The sequence below is a fragment of the Capsicum annuum genome, chromosome 4 (assembly GCF_002878395.1).
Source record: "Capsicum annuum cultivar UCD-10X-F1 chromosome 4, UCD10Xv1.1, whole genome shotgun sequence".
Taxonomy (NCBI): Eukaryota; Viridiplantae; Streptophyta; class Magnoliopsida; order Solanales; family Solanaceae; genus Capsicum; species Capsicum annuum.
The window spans coordinates 154,141,415-154,164,602 of NC_061114.1; the positions used below are offsets into that span (position 1 = coordinate 154,141,415).

General features: G+C 33.4%; 1 long non-coding RNA gene across 1 annotated transcript; it reads left to right on the plus strand.

Annotated features, from left to right (window-relative positions):
* Positions 1-7,097: 7,097 nt before the first annotated feature.
* On the plus strand, positions 7,098-17,650 carry LOC107867913. The gene is made up of 6 exons (XR_001673446.2): positions 7,098-7,324; positions 7,450-7,483; positions 7,561-12,100; positions 16,560-16,713; positions 16,791-17,178; positions 17,310-17,650. It is a non-coding gene; the product is annotated as an uncharacterized LOC107867913 (long non-coding RNA).
* Positions 17,651-23,188: the final 5,538 nt, after the last annotated feature.

Sequence of the window (23,188 nt, forward strand, 5' to 3'; positions counted from 1 at the left end):
TGATGCTGTCCTATTTTTCCCTTCATCTATCGAGCCTACAAACTTTACTGATACCTCAAAATTTTGAGAATGGCACACTGCTATGTCGGCTAAGATGACAACCTTGTTCAAAAATCAAACTTGGTCGCTGGTTCCATTTCATCCCTCCATGAATGTTCTAGGGTGCAAATAGGTTTTTCGCATCAAACAAAACTCTATTGAAGCCATTGAGAGCTATAAAGCTCACTTAGTTGCAAAAGTATTTTATCAGGTTGAGGCCAAGACTATCGTGAAATATTCAGTCCGATTGTAAAACCCACTACTATCCTCATTATTTTGTCTTTGGCAGTAACATATGGCTGGCCGTTACGTCAACTGGACATTCAAAATTCCTTTCTACATTGTGAGATCCAAGAGGATGTCTACATGGCTCAACCTTAAGGCTTTGTTCACCCTTAATTTCCAACTCATGTATGTAAGCTCCACGAGCATGGTATAAGAAGCTTCACCAATTTCTCCTTATTGTTGGCTTCACTTCCTCTAAAACTGATGTTTCTTTATTTATTTACTCCCATGCCAATGATTTTGCCTACCTCTTGGTCTATGTAGATGATATTGTACTCACAGGGAACAATACTTCATTTCTTGCTTCCTTTACTCAAGAGCTTGGTCGTGCCTTTTCCATTAGAGATCTCGGCCTAATGCAATATTTTTTTGGTGTTCAAGTATCTTGTTCGAGCAGTAGAATTTGGCTCTCTCATTCTCAATATATCCATGGTATACTCACCAAATCTGGGAGGCTTCAGTGTAAACCTCTTAGTACTTCCATGGCCACCAATGTCAAGCTCCATAAGGGTGACAGTCCAATTTTCTATGACCTAAGTCTTTACAGGCAGATGGTTGGTGCTCTTTAGTATTGCACTCTCACAAGACAAGATATATCATTTGTGGTGAATAAAGTGTGTCAATTTATGCATAATCCATCAGTAAACCAATGGACTGCTGTGAAACGCATTCTTAGTTATCTCTAGCACACCAAGAATATGTCATTTTTCATTTCAGATGCTTTGGGCTGACAGCATAGATGATCGTAAATCTACTGGTGGCTATGCAATCTATTTTTGCCCAAATCTGATCTCATGGTCCTCTCATAAACAACGAACGGTGGCACGATCATCTATAGAATTTGAGTATAAAGCTTTAGCAGATGCTGCTGTAAAATTAACATGGACTCAGTCATTAATGTTCGAGCTTGGTCTTCAACTATCCCGTGCTCCTATCCTTTGGTGTGACAATATCGGTGCAGCATATCTATCGATTAATCCTATTTTCACTATCACACCAAGCATGCTGAGATAGATTTCTATTTTGTTTGGGATAAAGTAGCAAGACACGACCTTCTTATCCAGTTTCTATCCTCTAAGGATTATATAGAGGACTTCCTCACAAAGCCACTGTCTACAACACGATTTCACTTCTTACGATACAAACTGAACATGAAAAACCCACTTTCAGTTTGTAAGGAGGGTATTGGATCTAATCTATTGTCCAAGACGTTGACAACTTCTTCAAGTAATTAGAAACCCTTTAGGAATCTATTGTATTTTCCATCTAGTAGTTGTGTTCACGTAGAAGACTAATGTTTCGTTGTACTACATATTTATTGTGTATGCCTGTGAATCGATGTAGAGCCAAAAACCTTTTAGTCCTATAATCTGTAACTTAACAAGGTACAAATATACCCTTGCCATTAATGAAAAGGTACATATATACCCCCAAACTTTGATAAATGGTATATATATATATATCCCCCGTCATACTTTAGGTACAAATATATCCTTGTCGTTAATGAAAAGGTACATATACACCTACCTCACTAACGATAGGACATATGTCACATCTTGTTCATTTGCCCTTTTTTAAAATTTAATTTATCCCAACCTATCCCAAAATAATTCTAATTTAATCAACAACCCGATCCAAATAATAACCTGAACTCATCTGGTCTGATAGAACCTTCAAGACGCAACTCTATTCATACATATTCATTCTATCTTTCTCATTCTATTAGATCGGATCGGGTTTAGGTTATTATGTGGATCGAGTTATGAGTTAAGTTAGAATTATTTTGGGTCGGGGTTAGGATGAATTAATTTAAAAAGTCAAATGAACATGATTTTGACATGTGTCCTACCATCAATGAGAAGCGCATATATATACCTTTTCATTAACGACAAGGGTATATTTGTACTTAAAGTAGGATGAAGGATATATCTGTACCATTTATCAAAGTTCAGGGGTATATATGTCCCATTTCATTAACGACAAGGGTATATTGTACCTAAAGTATGACAGAGGGTGTATCTGTACCATTTATCAAAGTTCAGGGGTATATTCTCCTCTTCCGTAATTAATTCAGGATAATATAGTAATTCAAATGGAAACAGACATGTCGACGAAGAGGTGCCTGCTTTTTCACACTTATCAATAGTAATAATATATGTGGAATACAAGTTGGTGACTCGTTGAAGGTAGTGGGATGGGGAGGAATCAGATAAGTCAACAATAAACTCTTAAACTTGTTTTGAGATTTCACTTGGATTCCCAACTCAGCTTTGTACTTAGACACTTAGCTGTTCAATAATTGTTCCTATTAAATACAAAATGCTGACATGACAAATCACGAGTATTGCACTCTTTTAAAGCGCCTCAAATGATTTAAATAATATTTTTCTTTGTTTTGCAGTTTATATACCTATATTAATTTAAAAACAAAAAAACTTAATTAAATTAAAAAAAGGAGGAAGAAGATCGTCTTCCTTCTCCACTGCAACTGATAATTTTCCATCCTCATTCTCCCCATCTCTATTCCCACCTCTTTACCCCCTCTTTTGCTTTTGATTTTTTTCTTTGGTTAAGCTTTTATATTTGTTCTTTAGCAAAATTATATATATTTTTTTAAAAAATTGGTGAAACTCCATTAGTTCTGATTGGAAAATAAATGGTGGAATTCTATTAGTTCTAATAGGAGTGAAACAAATTACTTTTTCTTCTAATGAAAATTTATTTTTGTACTTTGATAAATGATTACTACTTTGGAACAGGTGAATGTGACAATTGAAAGTATTTGATTCTATCAAAATGAGAAAGTGCGGAATCGGTGTGAGAGGAACAATGGTTATTGGGACCGACGCCGGTGCAAGCAACGATTATTGGCGTCTGACGTCGGTGCTGGTGGAGGAGGAGTGGTATTGGGGAAGAAGAAGTGGGTGGGTGGGGTGAGGTGGGGTTGGGAGGTTTATTAATTTAGGAAATAATTTGTAAGGATTATTAAAAGAATTTAAAAGTATTTTTTCTTTTTTTTTTTAAATCAATATTATTTTTTATGATTATTTTGGGCTTAAATGTCACATGTCGTTATTTAATTTGTCATTTTTCCACGTCATCCGCATTTGTTTCACACACATTTGAGTTTTTGGCGGATTGTGAGACAAGTTCTTAATAGGTATTTATTTGTTAAAGTTTGAGTGACTAATAGGTACAAGATTGAGTTGAGGGACCAAGTAAAATTTCAAAATAAGTGTAAGTGTCTATCAATGACTTGAGGATATATCTTTAATAGGGATTAAACACCAAAAAGAATATTATCTGAATATCTATCTGTATATTATCATGGTTTGAGTGAGAGATTGCAGTGATAATTTATAATGATGACCATGTAGGTAAACATCAGTTGTGGATGAGTTCTTTTTCTGGATATCTCTTGGTGATAGCAAAGTTTTTGCTTTCAGTGAAAAGTTTCTTCAATGGCTGCTAATGATGAAAATGAGGTCTTTCTACTTCATGAAACTACATAAAGGAAAACTCAAATTGGCATGAAAGAGTAGGCATTTCACCAAAAACCATACTTATCAACTACCACTAGCATTTTTGCGTCCTCCTTGAATACATTTCTAGCAAATTTTTTGACAATGTAGGACACTATTGAAGTGCAAAACTAATTCATCGTCCAATAATCTGAATTTATTTCATATTCAGTCTCCTATTGTAGGAATTAAGAGCATGGCCTGACCAATAAGAATAGGCAAATAACCAGTTCCATTGGGTTCAAAATATCCATGAAAACATATGGAAGTATTATTTATTTATAGCATCTGAGGCAGGGTGAAACACAAGTACCAACTACTCTTTTTCTGTTACATCTGTCAAGTATAACAATTTATTCAACAAAAGAGCAAATATAATATCTTTTTTTTTCTCCAGAATTAAAACGTTCATGAGTCCACGGGAAGTCTTATTTTCGGAGAGAGGAGGTCTCCTATCTCCGTCATCTTGTTTCAATGGCCTTTTGTTTTTGTTGAGTCAGACATGCATGAACAATCGGGGCAAGGACATTCAGCTTTCTCATCAATTGAGCTAGTCATACAAGAGCAATCAGGGCAAGGGCATTCAACCGTAGTTAGCAAATTTCTTGTTCTTGGAAGGTTTAAGTTCACAGAGTATGTTTTAGGCATAATACATAAACAATGTCCTTCAACTTGACATCAAATCAGATCTATGATCTCCAATTTTGGGGATGCACAACTAGACACTTAAACTTGTATAAAGTTAAACAAATAGACACATACGTTCTATGTGGCATAATACATGTAGGACGTCATGTCGAACAAGAATTGACAATCTATGACGTCACATAAGACATATGTGTCTACTTGTTCAACTTTATACAAGTTTAAGTGTCTCCTTGTGCACACCCAAAGTTGAAAGTCATAGATGAGATGTGAGACCAAGTTAAAGGCATGTTTATGTATTGTGCCTATGTTTTAGCTAAGATGCTTGATTCAATGGTTCCTAGAGTTTCAACATGACTCTCAATTGGCTCGCTCGTGCTAATATAGAAGTTAAGTGCAACAACCATGAAAATCAAGGTAACTGAGACTTCCTTCGCCATGGATCAAAAAATTTAAGTTTGTGTCTATGTAAAACTTATGCTATTATTGATGTGGGCTGTTGCTCAATGAAATTGAAATTTTGAAATTTATATTGATAGATCGCTTACACTGGTCGATATCAACATTGAATAGAGTAATTGGTACTAGCTAGCTAGCTGGGATATCTGCATTGTATTAGAGCATATACTTTTGGGAATTAGTGTATAGCTTGTGTTAATTAAAATTAAAAAAAAGTTGATGTCCCCTATGGACGAAATAAAGCATCAATCGAAATGACTAGCTAATGCGATTTAGATTTAAACTAATATAATCCTTAAGGTTTGTACAAAATGAGCTTATCCCAATAATAGATGTAAAATTTCTAATATAGTGAGAAAAGAAAATATTGTTGATAGTTTAAGACACTAAAAAACAGCAAAAATATTAGTAAATGAATCTGTTATAAGCTGAAGAAAAGCTTGATTATCGACCACTTTGTGCTACTTGCTGTCAGTGAATAGTTTTAGTGATTACTTAGGCAAAATAACTTGGTGGATCTTTGATCTTGTTCCGGTTCGTAAAGTGGACGCTTTTACTTAGCCCTTTGTCATCTTAACCCCTTAACCCATCAAAATCCAACATTTTGAACCCTTCTGACCATGTGTGTGGTTCGCTCTCCTTTAAAAATTCCACATCAACTCCATGTTATCGCCACATCATCTCCACGTCATCTTCACGTCATATGAATCAAGATATGTCATAATATCTTCATTAATTAATTATGAATTAATAATATTAAATAAAAATAAAATAAAAATTGAAAAAATATTTTTTAAAAATAAAATTCATCTCCATCATTATTTAAAAAATGAAAATAACAATTTATATCATATTGATATAACTTAAACAATTTATACATAAATCAGAATTTATATATCATAAAATTACGGTTCAAAATCATAAAATCTCGTAATTTATATTACAAAATTAAAAAATTCAACAACGAAGATGAGATTTTAACTTGAGATTTCGCTATATATCATACAATAAAAAACTTAAACAACAAAATAATTCATCTCCAACATTATTTAAAATTTTTTATCTCTACCATTAAATTAAAAAAAATTAAAAATAAAAAATTTATGTTTTAAAATAAAATTCATCTCCATCATTATTTAAAAATTAAAAATAATAATTAATATTATATTAATACAACTTAATTAATCTTAATTTGTCTTAAAAATCTGGGGGTGCTCTTTCTCTGTGGGGTTAAATTATCTAATTTATATATTTCTTGACTCGATCTCTGTATTATAATTGTTTAAGTTTATGGCACAATAAAAAAAGTGACATATTAGTATATCGACACATATACAGATATTGGCAAGCTTTGATTGGATTTCTTTCTCGTCTTCATATTAACCTGTCTTTTTCTAAAGAAAAACTGTTGGTTGGGATATGGAACAGTTCAATTTCAGTTAAAGTTATCCATAAAAAGATAAGTCAGTTTTAGACGGTTAGTCGGTGGATAAACAAATGGATGCTAGTGTGGTAGTGGTTGTATTGCTTGGGGGAGAGTGGAAGATAGAGTGGGGGGACGAGAAGAGGGTGGAGGATGGGGAGAGGGTGAGGGAACGAGGTGGGGGATGGTGGTGGACTGGTGAATGGCGTGGGGGACGGTGGTGTACTGGTAGACGGGGTAGGGGTGGGGATTGGTAGCCGGGGTCGGGGCGGTGGGGGGACTGATGGCCGGGGTGGGGGACCGATGAGGGGACGGGGGAGGAGGGGAGGATTTTAGATTTTTTTTTAAATTTATTATTTATTTAAATATTATAAATATTTTTTTAAATCACGTTCCCCAAAAAACGCTGCAATCACGCGTTGTTCACCTCAACACTTTAATGCCACATACGCATCAAAAGGGTTTAAAAAATTAGTTTTAAATGGGTTCAAGGGTCAATATGACAAATGTATAAGTATGAGTATCCACTTTACAAACCAGACCAAGTATAAGGGTCCACCGAACTATTTTGCCTATTACTTATTAGTATTGTTGAAAAGGGCTTTATACTTAATAGGCTTTTTTTTTTGAATTAATTAGGAACTTTATAAATAAAGATCAAAAACACAGAAAATAGTCTTTACAATGGATGGACCAACCCATCCGAAATTTCAAAAATAAAATCGGCCCACTTGCATTCTACCTAAATAGCTGACCCAATTCTTTATTGTTATTACATATAAATACACGAGCAGGGTTTTCTAAATCCATTAAATCTCTGCCACTTCAACCCTAGAACATCTGAAAAATGATCTCTCCCATTGCTGAATCAAAGCTTCATCAAGTATCTGCTGTGGATCATCAACACCTTGCTATGGAGACGCATTGCAACTGCTCATTTCAGCTATCAGAAGTAAGTATCCCTTTATTCTTTGTGCTTTCATCTTCATTTTCAGCTTATTTTTCGTTTGTGCTTTTTCTCTTAAATGTGCTCTCCGATGGATAGGAAAAATCTTATTGTTTTTGTGCTGTGTTAAGGATTCGAGGTCCCTGGAAAGTATTTCAGATCCAAGTAAGTTCAACAGTAGCTCTATCCTCATCTTCAACTTCTATTGATGAATACTCCCCTTAACTTATTTTTAATTGCAGTTATGGCTGGTAAAGAGATAATGGGATGGTCGGAACAACAAGTAATTAGACTATAATGTAGTTCTTACGTGTAAGAATTGCAAAAATCTCCCAAGTCCCTCCCCTTTTATTGGGAGTCCTTTTTGATGGCTGATATAGTTTAGGCTAGCAAACTTTTTCACCCTTTTTGTTGCCCATACGGTTGTAAATAGTTGCATGTGAAAAATGAACTCTTTAAGTTGTAGCCTTTTCAGCCTTGTCACTCTCTTGTTGTTGTAAGTCTTATGTAAGGACATTAAAGTTTATCATTGTTAAGTATCTTTCTACCTGTAACTTCTAATTACTGAAACCTTGTAATTATGAAATCCCCCTTATCAATGGCAAGAGTAGTTAAATAATCTGCCAATTGATTTTCCTCTCTCATAATATATTGGTACTGAACTTACTTTTTAATATTGCCCAAATGTGCTCAACAATATTCCATGGACATGACCACTCTCTTTTCAATATTTTCAGCATAAGGAGAGAGTCAGTCTGAATTATGACCTTATTGTGCTGTGTAGAACCACAATGTATAGCTGTCTATAGAATAGCATATGTCTTAGTCTCTATATTGGAAGCATCTTTTATCATAGCTCCTTGTGCATACATTAGATCACTCTGTTCATTCCTTAGACAAAAAGCATAGGAACTAACACCCGGATTACCTCTAGAAGCTTCATCTGTATTATATTTAATCCAACCTTCCTCAGGGAACTTCCAATTTACTTTGGTAATCTTCGCCCTTTCTTTTCTACTCTCCAATTCCTTCAGTATCTCAGGCCAAGAATTTGGAAATTCTTGTCTTGGGTTTCTGACTTTGAGTCATAATCCAATATTTCTAGTGATATTCAGTATTACTCTATGAGTTTACAAAGTTTTTCCTTCATGTTTTAAGCTATTTCTTTTTTTTCACAGTTTCAGATAATCATACTAGGAATAGATTGGAAATAAGATCTAGATCTCCCTCTTACTTCTGCATTCTATCAAGCCAATATAGTTTCCCTTAAGGACAGTCCATCTATTGTAATACCTGCAAAAGAAGAAAAGTAGGACCATGTCCTGTTAGCAATTTGTGATCTGAGAAACACATGTGATATGGTTTCTTGATCAGGAGTAGTGCAACACCAACCTCTAGAAGGACCTTCAATTCCACATCTTCTTATATTATCATCCACAAGAACTTTTCCCTTCCATATTCTCCACATCAGAAAAGCCATTTTAAATGGTAACCCTTTTATCCGTATTTCCTTGAAAATCCAGCTTTTTTCCTCTCTTTGTCTAATATAATGCCATGCTGACCTAACTGTAAATCTTCCTATTGATTCAAGCATCCAAATAGGACAATCACTTCCATCTGAATTGACTGGGGGCCTAATTTTATTCATAATATGAGTAGCAACTTCTTGAGGAAATAGCTGTGCAAGCAGCTACTCATTCCATGCTTCATCCTTGAATAAATCCCTAACCCTTTGATACCTTTCATCCCATTCTCTACTATTCTGAATGATGGTATATAAATCTCCAGCAGTAGTCCAATTATCAAACCAAATACTTGCATTCCCTTCATTGATTCTCCGTAGTATTTGATGCTCTATTATATCTCTAGCTTGCAATATTTTTTCCAAACCTGAGAGCCTGTTCCTGTCTTCCATATTACCTCATTTGGATGCTTCTTCTTGCAATATTTATTATGCCTATACTTACTCCATATGGACCTTTTATCTCTAAAATTTCACCATAGTTTTCAGAACAGAGCCATAGACACATCCTGAACCCTTCTTAATCCAAGTCCACCTTTATTCTCTGGTAAACATAAGGAATTCCACCTCATCCAATGTCTGCTCCTCCCTCCTATATGATTACTCCAAAAAAAAATTAAGCATATATCTTTTGAATTATGTTCAAGACATTCACTGAAGGGTTCATAACTAAAAGACAGTGAATGGGAATACTTTACTGAACATGATTGATAAGGACAACTCTTCCCCCATAGGACAATAACTTTTCTTTCCATCCTTGTAACTTACTACTAATTTTGCTCATGATGGATTGATAATAATATTTTTTCTTCCTCATATTAAAAATAGGGCATCCAAGATAAGTAAAAGGAAAAACCTTCCTTAGAATCCCTGTAGCAACTTCTGCAAGTAAATGACACTTTTTTCTTTGGTAATCTTTTGACCCGAAACCCTTTCATACCTCTCCAAAGTAGATGTCACTTTCTACAGAGTAGCTAACTCAACTTTACATAATATAATCATATCACTTGGACTAACTCTTGGCATCCTAAATAACTTAAAATCTTTATTAAGATTCAAAGATTTTAAGGCTCTAGATCCCACTTTAGTAGCCAAAATAAAAAAAGTAGGTGATAAGGGATCTCCCTGTTTTAACCCTCTATAGGATCTAAGGAATCCTTTAGGCTGGCCATTTAACAATATGGAGTACCAATTATTTCCCACCAATCTATACACCATATCAATAATTATCTTACTAAACCCAACTTTTCTCAACACTTTAGTGAGGAATAACTAATCCACCCTATCATAAGCCTTTATCATATCAAGTTTAATAACTACATTAGGGATGTTACCTATTTTTCTAATGTTTGAAATGAATTTCTTGCACCACCAGTATATTTTTGGCAATGCTTCTCCCTTGAACAAAACTAGTTTGTTCTTCAGATATGATCTCTGGCAACAACTTCTTTATCCTCTCATGAATAATTCTAGAGAAGATTTTGTTTACAAAATTACTTAGAGAGATAGGCCTTAAATCAGAAAAAGTATTCACCACTAACTTTTTAGGCAGGAGAAACAAATTTGTATATGTAACAAATTTTGGTAATTCATACCCATGAAAGAAAGCTACCTCTATTTGAGAAACATCTTTCCTATAATATCCTACGCATCCTGGAAAAGGGCTCCTGACATACCATTCAGACCTACTGTACTATTCCTATTCAACCCCATAACAACTTTCTTAACCTCTTGTACATCAGGTATTTTATTCAACTCTTCATTCTGTCTATCATTCACAATTCTTGGTAATTCATCCAACATATGAAAATCTACAATTTTATCCTCTTTTGAGAATTGCTTTTGGAAAAAGGTCCTGCTTCTGCAATTTCATTCTGATCTTCCAACCACTTTCCTTCATTATTCTGGATTCCTTTAACCTTTAGTCTACTTCTTCTTCCTTTAGCCACAATGTGAGAGAACTTGGTATTCCTTTCTCCATCTTTGAACCATTTTAACCCTGATTTTTGCTTCCAAAATTCTTCTTCCCTTATTAACTAAATATTCAACTTAGCTTGTGCTTTAAACAATAGTTCTCTATTTGTACCTAAAGAAAGTTCCTCAAACTTTTTCTTCCTTACCTTGATGATTTCTTCTAATATAGCAATTTCTTGGAAAATGTTTCCAAAGCATTCCTTACTCCACTTTGTCAATGCAACCTTAACCTTCTTTATCTTATGATGAAGCATTATGAAAGGATTCCCCATTAGTTCAGTTTCCCAATTCTTTTTTATTACATTAAGACAAAGACTCCTCTTTAAGTCACATGTTGAGGAATCTAAAAGGTTTAGAAATGTGCTCATCCATAATACTAAACTTGATCTTTAATGGAGTATAATCAGATCCACTTCTAAATAAGTGCTCCACTTCCAATACTAGAAATAATTCATGCAACTTATCATTAAACAAAACTCTATCCAGCCATTTAAAAATACATTTCTTATTTGTTCTCCCATTCCACCATGTATATTTACTTTCATTAAAATCAGTATCTTTCAGATTGCACATAATAATGCAATGTTTAAAATCTTTTGTTTCTTATACAGTGACTGTTAACCCCCCTAATTTCTCTTTATCACTAATGATAACATTAAAGTCCCCACGAATCAATCAAGGATCTTGGATTGTCTGAGATATCTCCTTCAGTGACTCCCATAGTACTAGTCTCTCCACTTGTGAGCATTTAATATATATTAAAGTTACTATAATCATAACACCTGTTTCTTGGTTCTCCAATCTTAATCATAGTTACTTTTCTTCATCCCTTATCACAAAAAATCTAACAACAGAGTCCATGAAAGCACAAATTTTCCCTAATAAATTAGCTGCTGCATGCTGCACTCTAGCCTCCTCTTATATTCTTCAATATTGTGGTTATCTTGAAATGACTCCATCAACCCTATAAATGAGAAATGATATCTTTTTTGCAAAGTTATAAACCTTGTAAATGCCTTTTGAGTATTCACTGATCTAATATTCCAAATAAGAGCATTCATCTAGCTTTATTCATTAAGAAACTTTGAGTCTGCATTGAGCTAGTTTTATCTCCTTTATCTTTCTTTCTTTGAATGCCTTAGGATTATTTTAATCTATCCATCTTCTTAGGAGGAAGATTTCCTTCAATGCCTACGTTCTCTATGTTTTATCCAAATCTTCTTCATTCAAGGTCGCTCTCTCTTCATTGCTGAATGCTATCTGATTTTCAGCTTGAACTGCTAAAGGTAGGATATCTTTAAATACCTTTATATCTTCTTCACTATCCTTAGGCTTCACTATAGCTAACTGTATTAAACTTTTTTCTTTATGAAATGAACTGCGTTCAATAATTTGACCTGGGTTGGATGAATCAGTATCCCTATTCTCAATTTCCTCAGTTTGATCTTTAGCCTCCTTCTCCTTTTGCTTTGAAACCTTTTCTTTATTGTGTGAGACAAAACTATTAGTAACCCACTCTTTAGTACTTTCCTTTGTAGAATGCTGCTCCTGACCTTTTTCATTATTCTCTTTATCTTTGCCTTCTTCTTCCATCGCTTCAGCAAGTGCATAAAAACATTTGATACTGAAATTTCTTTTTGATCTTATTTTTCTACCCTCCCACTATATGACCAAATTTATCTCTTTAATACTCAATAGGCATAATACATAAATAGTACATTTAACTTGACATCATATTATAACTTTGACCTTTAACTTTGCTTATGCACAAGTAGACCCTTTAACTATACAAAAGCTAAACAAAGAAACATTCCAATTCTACCTGGCAAAATATGTGATTACACTCAAAATGAAGCGTGTGAGTGTAAACATTGGAGCTTCTAATAGTAAAAAAAATATTTAAATAACTATTGTACCCTTAATGAATCCTTTTCATATATATATATATATATATATATATATATATATATATATATATATATATGCCTTTTTTACAAATCAGTTTCCCACTTATTCTCTTTTTATTTTCTCCAACAACTCTAAAAAAAATTAGAAAAAGTACGATCAATTATCTAGTGCTCTTCTGTTTCTCCTTAAGACGATGGTGTATGCTTTAGTTGTATATCCAAAGAGCTAAAAGTTGTAAAGGAATTGTGCAGATTTCATGTTAAAAAACTTCTATTTTGTGAAGCTTCAACGGAAAATTTTAATAAGTTTTCCTTATGTGAAAGGGAATAAGAGATGAAAATTTTGTAGGCTTTTTATCCAATTTTATATTTTCTTCTAAATGAACCTTTCAATTTTCATCAGATTGAATGTTATTTTAATGAATGCAACCTTTAATAAATTGTTTTTTATTTTTTTTAAAAGGAAAAATATAAAAAATATATGTATTTCTGTTGGTGGATATTAAGTTTTTTTTTTAATATCTAAAATATATGTGTATCTTTTTAATTAGGTGGTAGCATTTGGTTGGAGTACTAGTCCACGTAGGAGCAATTTTCATGCATATGTGTTACAAGATTGAAGTATTTTTTTGTTCAGCTTTTGTATAGTTAAAGGGCGTACTTGTACACTGACAAAGTTAATATCTAAAATCTACGTGTATCTTTTAATTAGGTGACATAATTTAGTTGGAGTACTAATCCATGTAGGAGCGATTGAGTTTCACACATACGTATTGCATGATTGAAGTGTTTATTTGTTCAGCTTTTGTATTGTTAAAGGGCCTACTTGTACACTGACAAAGTTAAAAGTCATAGTTATAATTTGATGTCAAATAAAAGGTCCTTTTTATTTATTATGCCTACTTAATAACACTTAAGAAAGGAATTGTTTCAATTAGGAAAAAGAGTAAGAAAGAAAAGAACGATGGTCAACATAACATCATGGTGATATTCTTCAAGAACAACCTGTGCTGCTATTATATAGTTAAGAAGTAAAACATGGTTACTTCTAGGTGGCGCTTGTTTAATTTTAAATTTAAGTTTGCAAACTCTTTCTATTTAGTTGTTTTAAGTTTGCAAATAGTCGAAAAAAACCATTTTGCATACAACATGTTAGCAACTCAGCTTTGCTTGTTTGAATCACTATCTTGCACATGGTGTGAAGAAAACAAATGTTAGTACTATTATTGTTTTTATACAGCCTTTGAATGATAAGAATCATTCCATCCTATCAAACTTTTTCTTCTTTGTTAATGTACAAGTATTCTTCAAATGACAAGAATCAACTCACTTTGTCCTAGTTGGGATATTATGTTGTACCAGAGCATATGCCATGTGCTCTTTGGAATTAGTGTTTCAACAATATTTTGACTAAACAGTGATGCCAATTTCTCTTGGAAAGTTAAGATGGGATTGATGTAACCTATATTTTTATAGTTTAAGAGGTTAATATTGTCGAGATACCAGTCATCTACTGAACACGGCAGCTGATTATCGACCACTCTATGCTATTTGCTGTCAGTGAATAGTTTCTTTAGTTGCTACTATTTTGAAAATGATGTTCTTTATACTTCATAAGGCAAAATATAAGAAGTTTCAAATAGCATTTCACATAATAGACTATTCACAGAAACAATACCACTCTTTGGAAAGTAGGCCATCATGCAACCAGTTTCTTGAGAAGATTTAGGAAAAAAGACATTCTCAAAACTTAATTGGAGAAATAGACACCATTTTCTTTTTGATTTAAATTTTTAGGGTTTGGGATAAAAGAGTGGGGTATGGGTTAAAGTGTAAAAATGAAAAAGTTTTTGGCACCCCCTTAAGTCTTTTTACTTTTCACAACCCATTTTTTCATTAAATAAGTATTTTTAAAATACTTTTCACACCACACTTTTTCATTAAATACCAAAATCTTTTTCTCTCTCTGCACTCTCTCTCATCTCTCCCGCTACTTTTGCATCCATCCACCATTTTTGATTTCTACCTTTTGTAAATCTCGAAGAACTTCGATCTTCAACTTCAGGTAATTTCTATTCATCTCTCGAGTAATTTGTGCTTATATTGATGATTTTTTTGTTGTTTTAGTTTGTGTCGATTTAGTTGCTTTGGAAGAAAAAATTTGAATTATTTTAAAAAATGGGGGTTTATTTTACTAAAATTCTTTGTTTTTAGTTAGTATTTGTTTGATTGTTGATGGATATTGGTTATCCTTGCCGATTGCATAGTGAAGTTTTTCGCTAATTTTATTGGAATGTGCTGAGAAATTTAATTTTTTTTTAATGTAATGGTGTTGTATATGCATGTTAATGTTGGAGATTCCTTGGTTTGAATCATACACCGTTCTTGTTCTATTAATATACCGTTGGGTTGATTAGATATTTGATTGATTTGGACAAAAAAATTAAATGTTTTTTGAAAAAAATGGGGCTTGATTTTGCTTAAAATCTGTGTTTTTAAGTTGATATTTGTTGGATTGTATATTGGTTTTGATAGATTATTATTTTCCTCGATGATTGTATTGAGATTTCTTTTTCAAATTTTCTCGGTTATCGTGCTAAAATCTGGGTTCCTTCCTATTTTTCTTCAATATAGTATTGTTTTAGATGCATGTTCTTGTGGGTGATGGAGTTGTTTTAGATGCATGTTCTTGTTCTATTAGTAGGCAATTGGTGTGTTGCAACTGTTGTTCAAGTTAATAGACTTTTAGGTTGATTAGGTATTATTTTTGCTGTTGTAGTTGAGAAATCTTATTTTTTTGTACGTAGATATAAAAATGGCTTGATGTAATAAACACAAGGTTGTAGAGTTGAGATGTCTGAGGAAAAAAAATAACTAGTTGATCAATCGGAGAATAGAAATTCCAGCGACGAAGCTGTTTAAGCTTCAGTTAGAGATGAGCCGGAGGAAATAGAAATTGAGCATAGGATAGATGAGGAAGCATTGATCTTGCCCCACTGTGCAAGGTTTATTTCATCTTAGAGGTACGACCTCGCCACAGTCTTGGATGATGTTGGATTATTTTTGGCTAAGATATTCGTTAGGTCTCGTTTGAAAATATTTTATGAATTCAAATAAGTCGTGGTTGATCAACATCTGAAGTCTAGGTTTAAGAATTCATGTTTTGGTTGTTTATGTGATCTGCTAGAACATATGAAGTTCAATGGAAAACTTTTCCACTATACACTTTTTTGTTGAGTTCAACAGGACAGCATACTGCATGAAATTTGGTTCAGCATCAACGATAGGTCTGCATGTTTTGGCTTGAAGAAGTTTGCGCTAATCACTGATTTAAATTATGGGCATTATCCTTGTGATTCAAAATATGTCAAAGCGACGGAGAAGGGTGAAGCTTTTTTCAAAAAATTGCAAAAAAGAGGAGTGTAAATGCCAAAAGATTGTTAAAAATTTTTAGAGGTGGGAGGATGGACAAGGAGGACAAGTTCAAATGCTGCTTGGTTTGGTTCGTGCACTGCATATTAGTTGCATGCGACTTGTCAAAACCATGGACATAGACACCATCAAATGGTTAATAACCTGAGCTTCTTTGACAGATGTCCTTGGGGTAAGGAGTCATTCGCCTGGACTCTAGACTATTTAAAGAAGCAGATAGACTTCACAAGTAGAGGAATACATATGTGACAAAGAGAGTTTCATCGTACACGCTCTACGAATTCCCCTGGGAGTTTCTGGCGTTGATTATAAACCATTGAAGTAGTTTATTATATCTTGTAATTTATCTATGGTGTCTATGCTATAGTGACTGATTTATATATTTTTCTTTTTCTTTTGATCATAGATTTTATATATGCGAAGCCTTTCCCGAGTTTGACAGTTGAAATGGTAAATCAATAGAAGACCCGCTGCCCACTCCCTGATTGCTCAGATGGCACATCTCAAAAGGTGATAAACTAATCGAAGGTGATCCATATTTTAACGGATGGAGCACAAAGGTATGAAAATATTTTACAAAGAATACTTTTACCAATTTTGTGTTTCTTAATAATCACATTTGCCTATTTATCTGAAGAGAGTGCGCCCATACCTTATCCCCACAGTCCGTGAAATGAAGCAGCACTATATGAATAAGTTTAAAGCATTCATCGACAAACGGAATGACACATTCATCAATGGCTTAAAGGTTTATTTGGAGGGTGTGACTATCATCACCTCATCGGAGGATGGTGAGGACGGGTATGATGACCGAGATTTAGGTGGAAATGCAGTTTCAAGGCATGTCACTCGCGGTGTAGAGACAAGTAAGTTGAGTGCATCGAGAAAGACACAAATGATCAGAAATTTGGAAGAGCACGTGTTTAGGATTAAGGAGGCGATGAAGGATATTGTTGATTTTGTGAAAGAAGGGAGGCTAATAAGAGTAGAAAAAGAGAAACAAAAGAAGAAAAAAGAAAATAAAGGTAATATCTACTCTGTATATTATAGAAGTTGCATATTTTATATAATTCATTTTACTTATAATATAATATATATCATTCTTCATTAACTGATAGCATAGTTTATTATAAATGGTAAATACTTATAAATGTAGGTGTCCAGATTCAAAGTCAGCATTCATCAGTGAGGGCTGTCCGCGATGACAGTGACATTAAAAAGTGTTCCTTGAGGTAGCATCTTTGGAATGAGGACTCGATTAATGATGATGAGGTGTTGATCCCTGATGATATAGCTATTGTAGAGAAGGAAAATCCGGATGAAGGAGACGAAGAAAAAGAAGAGAAAAAAGGAAGAAGCTATTTGTGAAAAAAAATAAAGCTGATGAATCAGTTGGTGTAGAGAATGATAATCATGATGAAGGCAGGCAGGAAAAAGAAGATAAAAATGAAAAAAACTATTTATGAAGAAGATGAAGAAAAAGTAGAAGATGAAAAAGGGGAAGAATACAACAGGAGAAGAAGTTGAAAGAGAAAAGATAGCAGCAGTAGAGGAAGAACATAGAAAAGAAGAAGAAGAAGGAACCATGGCAACAATAGAAGAAGAAGAACATAAATAAGAAGAAGAACAAAAAAATGATGCACCAAAAAAAAAGTTATTGCGAAGGAAGAAAAATGCATCATTGGATATAGATGATTTTATTAAGAAAGTTATTAATGACATCAACAACATGCACGTGGAAGACAAGAATGTTTAGGAATCACAAAAAATGTATAATTTTTATTTGTGGGTGATGTTTATTTGTGGAAGATAAGATAATCTAACTTTAATATTTTTATTTTACAGCTCTGGATTGTAGATCTTGAACAATTTTATTTTTAAAGCTGGTTTTATAGTTTATGATAAATATTTCATAATTTATATAATCTATGTCTGATTAATTTTACATAGATGTCATTGTTGATTATAGACTCTGACTAAAAGGTAAAGCATATATAATACACTGTTGTGTAGTTGATGAATGAAAAAGGAAAAGCATATATAATATTAGTGAAAAGTAGTCGATTAATGAAAGAGACATAATACATTCAATCCCACTATACCCCCATTACACCTTTTCAAAAAGCCAAAACTAATAGTAAATCATACATCATAATTTTTAGGCCTTTCTCTTTTTCTTCAGCCATAGCCAACCTGTGCTTAAGTTGATCCCTCTCAATTTCGATGACTTTCAAAAATTCTTTTAAGTGATTAATCTTGGGTTCCAATTCTCTATATAATGTCATAAGAAGATCCTTATTTTCTTCAGATTATATAAGTCTTTGCAATATTTTAAATTTTGCTATGCCTTGAAATTTTGATTCCTCGAAATTGTAAGGAATACACTTGAAATAAGAGCATCCACCATTATTCTAATTTAATGATGACAAATTAAAAAATTATATTATGTGATGAATATAAATAAATTTTTACCCAAACAAAAATACACCTTTCCAATCGTACAGTTGTAGCATTTTCGACCTGAATTCTTGTCAGTTCATGATGTCTTCAAAATAGTGAGATTGCCACAATGAAAAATATAAGTACTTTTGGACAGTTGAGATGTTTATGTCTTCTACAATCGACTACGCAAAATATGTATTATATACTGATGTCTTTGTTGTTGATTCAGTTTATAGACTTATTATCAATTTAAACGCTGGTCTATTATCGACCTATGAAATGGCTTATGCTCAACTTACTGAATATATGAACAGTTTAAAATAATGACAAAAAAGAGACATTAAATTAAAGTATGTCAATTAATACCACTCAAACATTGTAAAGCAATTTAGATACATCAATTATGACACCCAATCACTTTTGAACATGATCAAGTGTAATTTAAGGCACTCTATAGTCGTAGATCATTGATATAGAACTAAAAAAGAGGAGAAATAAATAAATAAAAATAAAATAAAATAAATAAGAATCATCCAAGCACTAAATAACAACTACATATCATGACATGAGATTACACGTGTGTAATGAGTATAAGGAAGAGTGATGGTTGTCACTTGTGGGTGTCCAATGGACAAGTAGCGTTTGAGAATAAGAAGTTCTTCTCAATGCAGACGTTTGTTTTGAGTAATTGGTTATTACTACCATTGCCCTCCCTTATACTCGTTTGATTGAGTGACAATTGTTTTGTACCCTCATATTATGATATTTAGTCACTTTAAATTATGTGAATGATGTTTATTTATTCTATTTCTCCTTTTTTTAATCTTATCTCCTTTGAAAATAGACTCAAATGGCTGATACATGACTATTAATATAGTCTGGTATAGATAAAGATAATTATTTATAATATATGGAAGATATCATCATAGGTCTATTGACAAGTAAGATGAGATTAGGAAAGGAGAAATAAAATAAAATAAAATAAATAAATATCATTCACGCAATGTAAAGTGACTAAATATCATAATATGAGAGTACAAAACAAATGGACTCTCGATCAAATGAGTATAAGGGAGGACAATGGTAGTAACAATAAATTACTCAGAACAAACATTTGCATTGAGAAGGACTTCTTGTTCTCAAACACTACTTATCCATTAAACACCCACAAGTGATAACCATCACTCTTCCTTATGCTCATTACACACGTCTAATCTCATGTCATGATATGTAGTTGTTCTTTAGTGCTTGGATGATTCATATTTATTTTATTTTATTTTTATATATTTTATTTTTCCTTTTTAATCCCATATCAATGATCTTCAACTATATCATGCCTTAGATAACACTTGATCACATTTAAAAGTGATAAGGTATCACAATTGATGTATCTAAATTGCTTTACAATGTTTGAGTGTTGTTTATTGACATACTTTAATTTTATTTAATTAAATTTCTCTTTTTTGTTATTTTTTTAAATCGTCCATATATTCAATAAGTTGAGCATAGACCCTTTCTTAGGACGATAATAGACATACTATTCAATCGATAATAAGTCTATACACTGAATCATCAACAAAGACATCAGTATATAATATATATTTCACGTGGTCAATTATATCTTCAATATTTTCTTTCTTACGTTTAATGAAGCAGTCTTTAGAAATATCCAACCATACTATATTGATGAATCATCAACAAAGATATAAATTTCACTATACATAAATGGAAGATAAAGTAAACACGAAGTTGGTTGCATGTAAATTAAACACAATACTGAAGATAAAGTCCATTGCATTTCATTATAAAGTTCATTGCATTTACATATACTAATGTTGAGACAAAATACCAACAAAAAAAATAAAAAGGAAAGCTTTTATTTACAAAATTGAGCCCCCATGAAAGCTTCCACAATGAACTACATTGTTCTAAACTACACTAGACTAAGAGAAGTAGGAGGGTTATGAGCTCATGGGGGTCCAAATAGAGCCTCTAGGCTATGGCCCGAAGAAAATGGGCCATCTACCAGAGCTCCATGTCCAGTTGTCGCTGATCAGCGACAAGGCCCTAGAAAAGAAAATCCAGGTTGCTTCTCAGTCGGAGCAAATCAAGGTTGCGAGTTGTCGTCATCCTGCGCATGGGACGAAGAGGGTACCTTCTCCATTCCATTTTTTTCTCTACTTCTCTTCCTGCTTAGTGATGTAGTAAAACTGAGTTTACAATCGCTGACTAGACTTTTTAAATAGATCAGAGTAGAACAAAATTGAACAATAAAAGCTATACATGTGCAGAGAGAAGGTGAAAAGAAGTGTGAGAATAGGTAATGAAAAGTCACGACAATCAAGTCATTTTAAAATGGCACCTTTTTTGAAGGGTCGCTATTACATAAAAATGTTCAATGTAGGAAAAAAGGGTTTCGTTAATATACCACTCGAAAGATGTATTATTTACAATATATTTTAATCTTTACTCTGTAGACCACTGATGAGTGGTGATTTTACCACTCATTTGCTCTCGATAATTATGCATACTACTATAATTTGAAGATAGAAGTGAGACGAGTTAATGATTAAATGTGCTAAATTCCATATTTTGTAGGTGTTCAAGCCGATTGAGTGAAAGATGTGGACTTGATACAAAATAGACCAAAGAAGGAAAAGAAGTGCAGCTAAAAGATCTGGAGCAGTCATCAGCCTCAGTTATCGCAATCGCGGGCCTGAGGCCGGGACCACGATCAGTCAAGAAGGTCAAGAGGATGCGATCGTGGAAGCCTCATCACGTTCATAGCGTCCACGAATGTGGTCAACTTTGTGCGATTGCAGCTACACGAGATCTTTGCCCAGGGGTAGTTACATTATTTTACCTAGCCGAATCCAAATTCCTATATAGTCTAAAACCCTTTCTTCTTTGGGGTATTTTAGAGACTAACAACACTTTGAATTTGAAATTGAAACCCTAAATTGCGAAAGAATTGTAAAGTTGATTTGGAGACTTTGATTTTGATATTTGTGAAGAATGGATGCTTTGAACAACCCATTTGGTATATGTTTTTCTCTTTTCTTCATGAGTAGCTAAATATTTTAGTCTTAGAATTATGTTGAACTAAGTTACAAATTAGTTGTGGGTTATGATGTATTTTTTTACATGCTAGTTAGATGATAATAAGTTATACTATTGCTTGATTAACTCTATTAGGATTTGTGGGTGAAAATTCCAAATACCCACATGGATTTGTGAGTGAAAACTCCATGATCTTTAAAGCCCAAACCATCCTTGAAATAGGGGTTTGGGTGAACTTTAGGAACCCTCATCATCTCTGAAAGAGATATGGAAAAACCAAGGCAATAGTATATAATTATTGGGTTTAATCTACTCATTTTCACTATCTTAGGCAAAAGAGTGATTTTGTGGTTGATTTTGCCTTGGGTATCAGCCTAGACATAGGGATGCCCTAATTGAGGTAGTGGTGAATATTATTGTCACACCTGTTAGGTACTGAAAAGGGTTAATAAGTTAAATCTTTGAGGTTTTATTGAGAAATTAGCCTAAAGGGTCCTAAACCTTGCCTACCACATTAGAAGTATACTAGCATGTGCATCAAATCTCACACACCCATACCTAAGATGACCTTAGGTAGACATAATCTCAAGATCCTCCAAATATAAAAGTTAAATCAAGGTTTGTTTCTTCGTTTGTGAAATCAAGTCACTAGTGATATACAATCTCCCTTAATTAAGAAACCCCCCAATTTTCAATCATGTTTTTTTAATTTACTAACACTTTAGGTGATTATCTTAGTAAGATTTAAATACCTACAATGGTAGAATTCTATTTTTTACTCCTTATGGATTCGACCTCAACGCGAGTTGGGATATTTACAATGATCGTCCTCTACTATCTATGGTATAGGTGAGCGTTATTAAAATGGTGCCGTTATCGGGGAGTGAAGTTTAGATTTCACTTTCGAGGTGTTGATTCTTACTTAGGGTATACCCGTTGTGGTGTGTATTTATTTTGGTTGTTTTTTTTGTTTCTTAAATAGGTGATCTTCGTAGTATACACGAAACCACGAGTGATAATGCTAGTCAAGCCGGGTCATTTGATGGCCCTCTTAATGATGAAAGGCAACTCAATGACGTTGGTCATTCAAGTGCCATCTAGATCCCACTGCTTATGGGAATGATGTCTTTCACATCACAAGTGTCATGTTGTACTTGTTGCAAATGAAGTGACTTTTTGTGGGGGAAAGCTTATAAAGAACCCAACATTCATTTAAAGAATTTTATAGAGGTGTGTGCACCCTTTGATATTTCACACATAACCAAGAGTCCATCCGAATCTGTCTTTTCCCATTTACCCTAATGGGAGAGGCAGTTCTGTGGCTTCGATCCCTTTCAACCGAATCTATCACTTCTTGGTATGACTCACCACGGTATTCCTTGACCAGTATTTCCCACCATCCAAAATGCTACAACTAAGGAATGAGATCATCAGCTCTAGGTTATTGAGTGGAGAGCCCTTGTATGAAGTTCAGGAAAGATTAATGGAAAATTAATAAAATGTCCAAAATATGAGGTATGGAAGAATATGCTT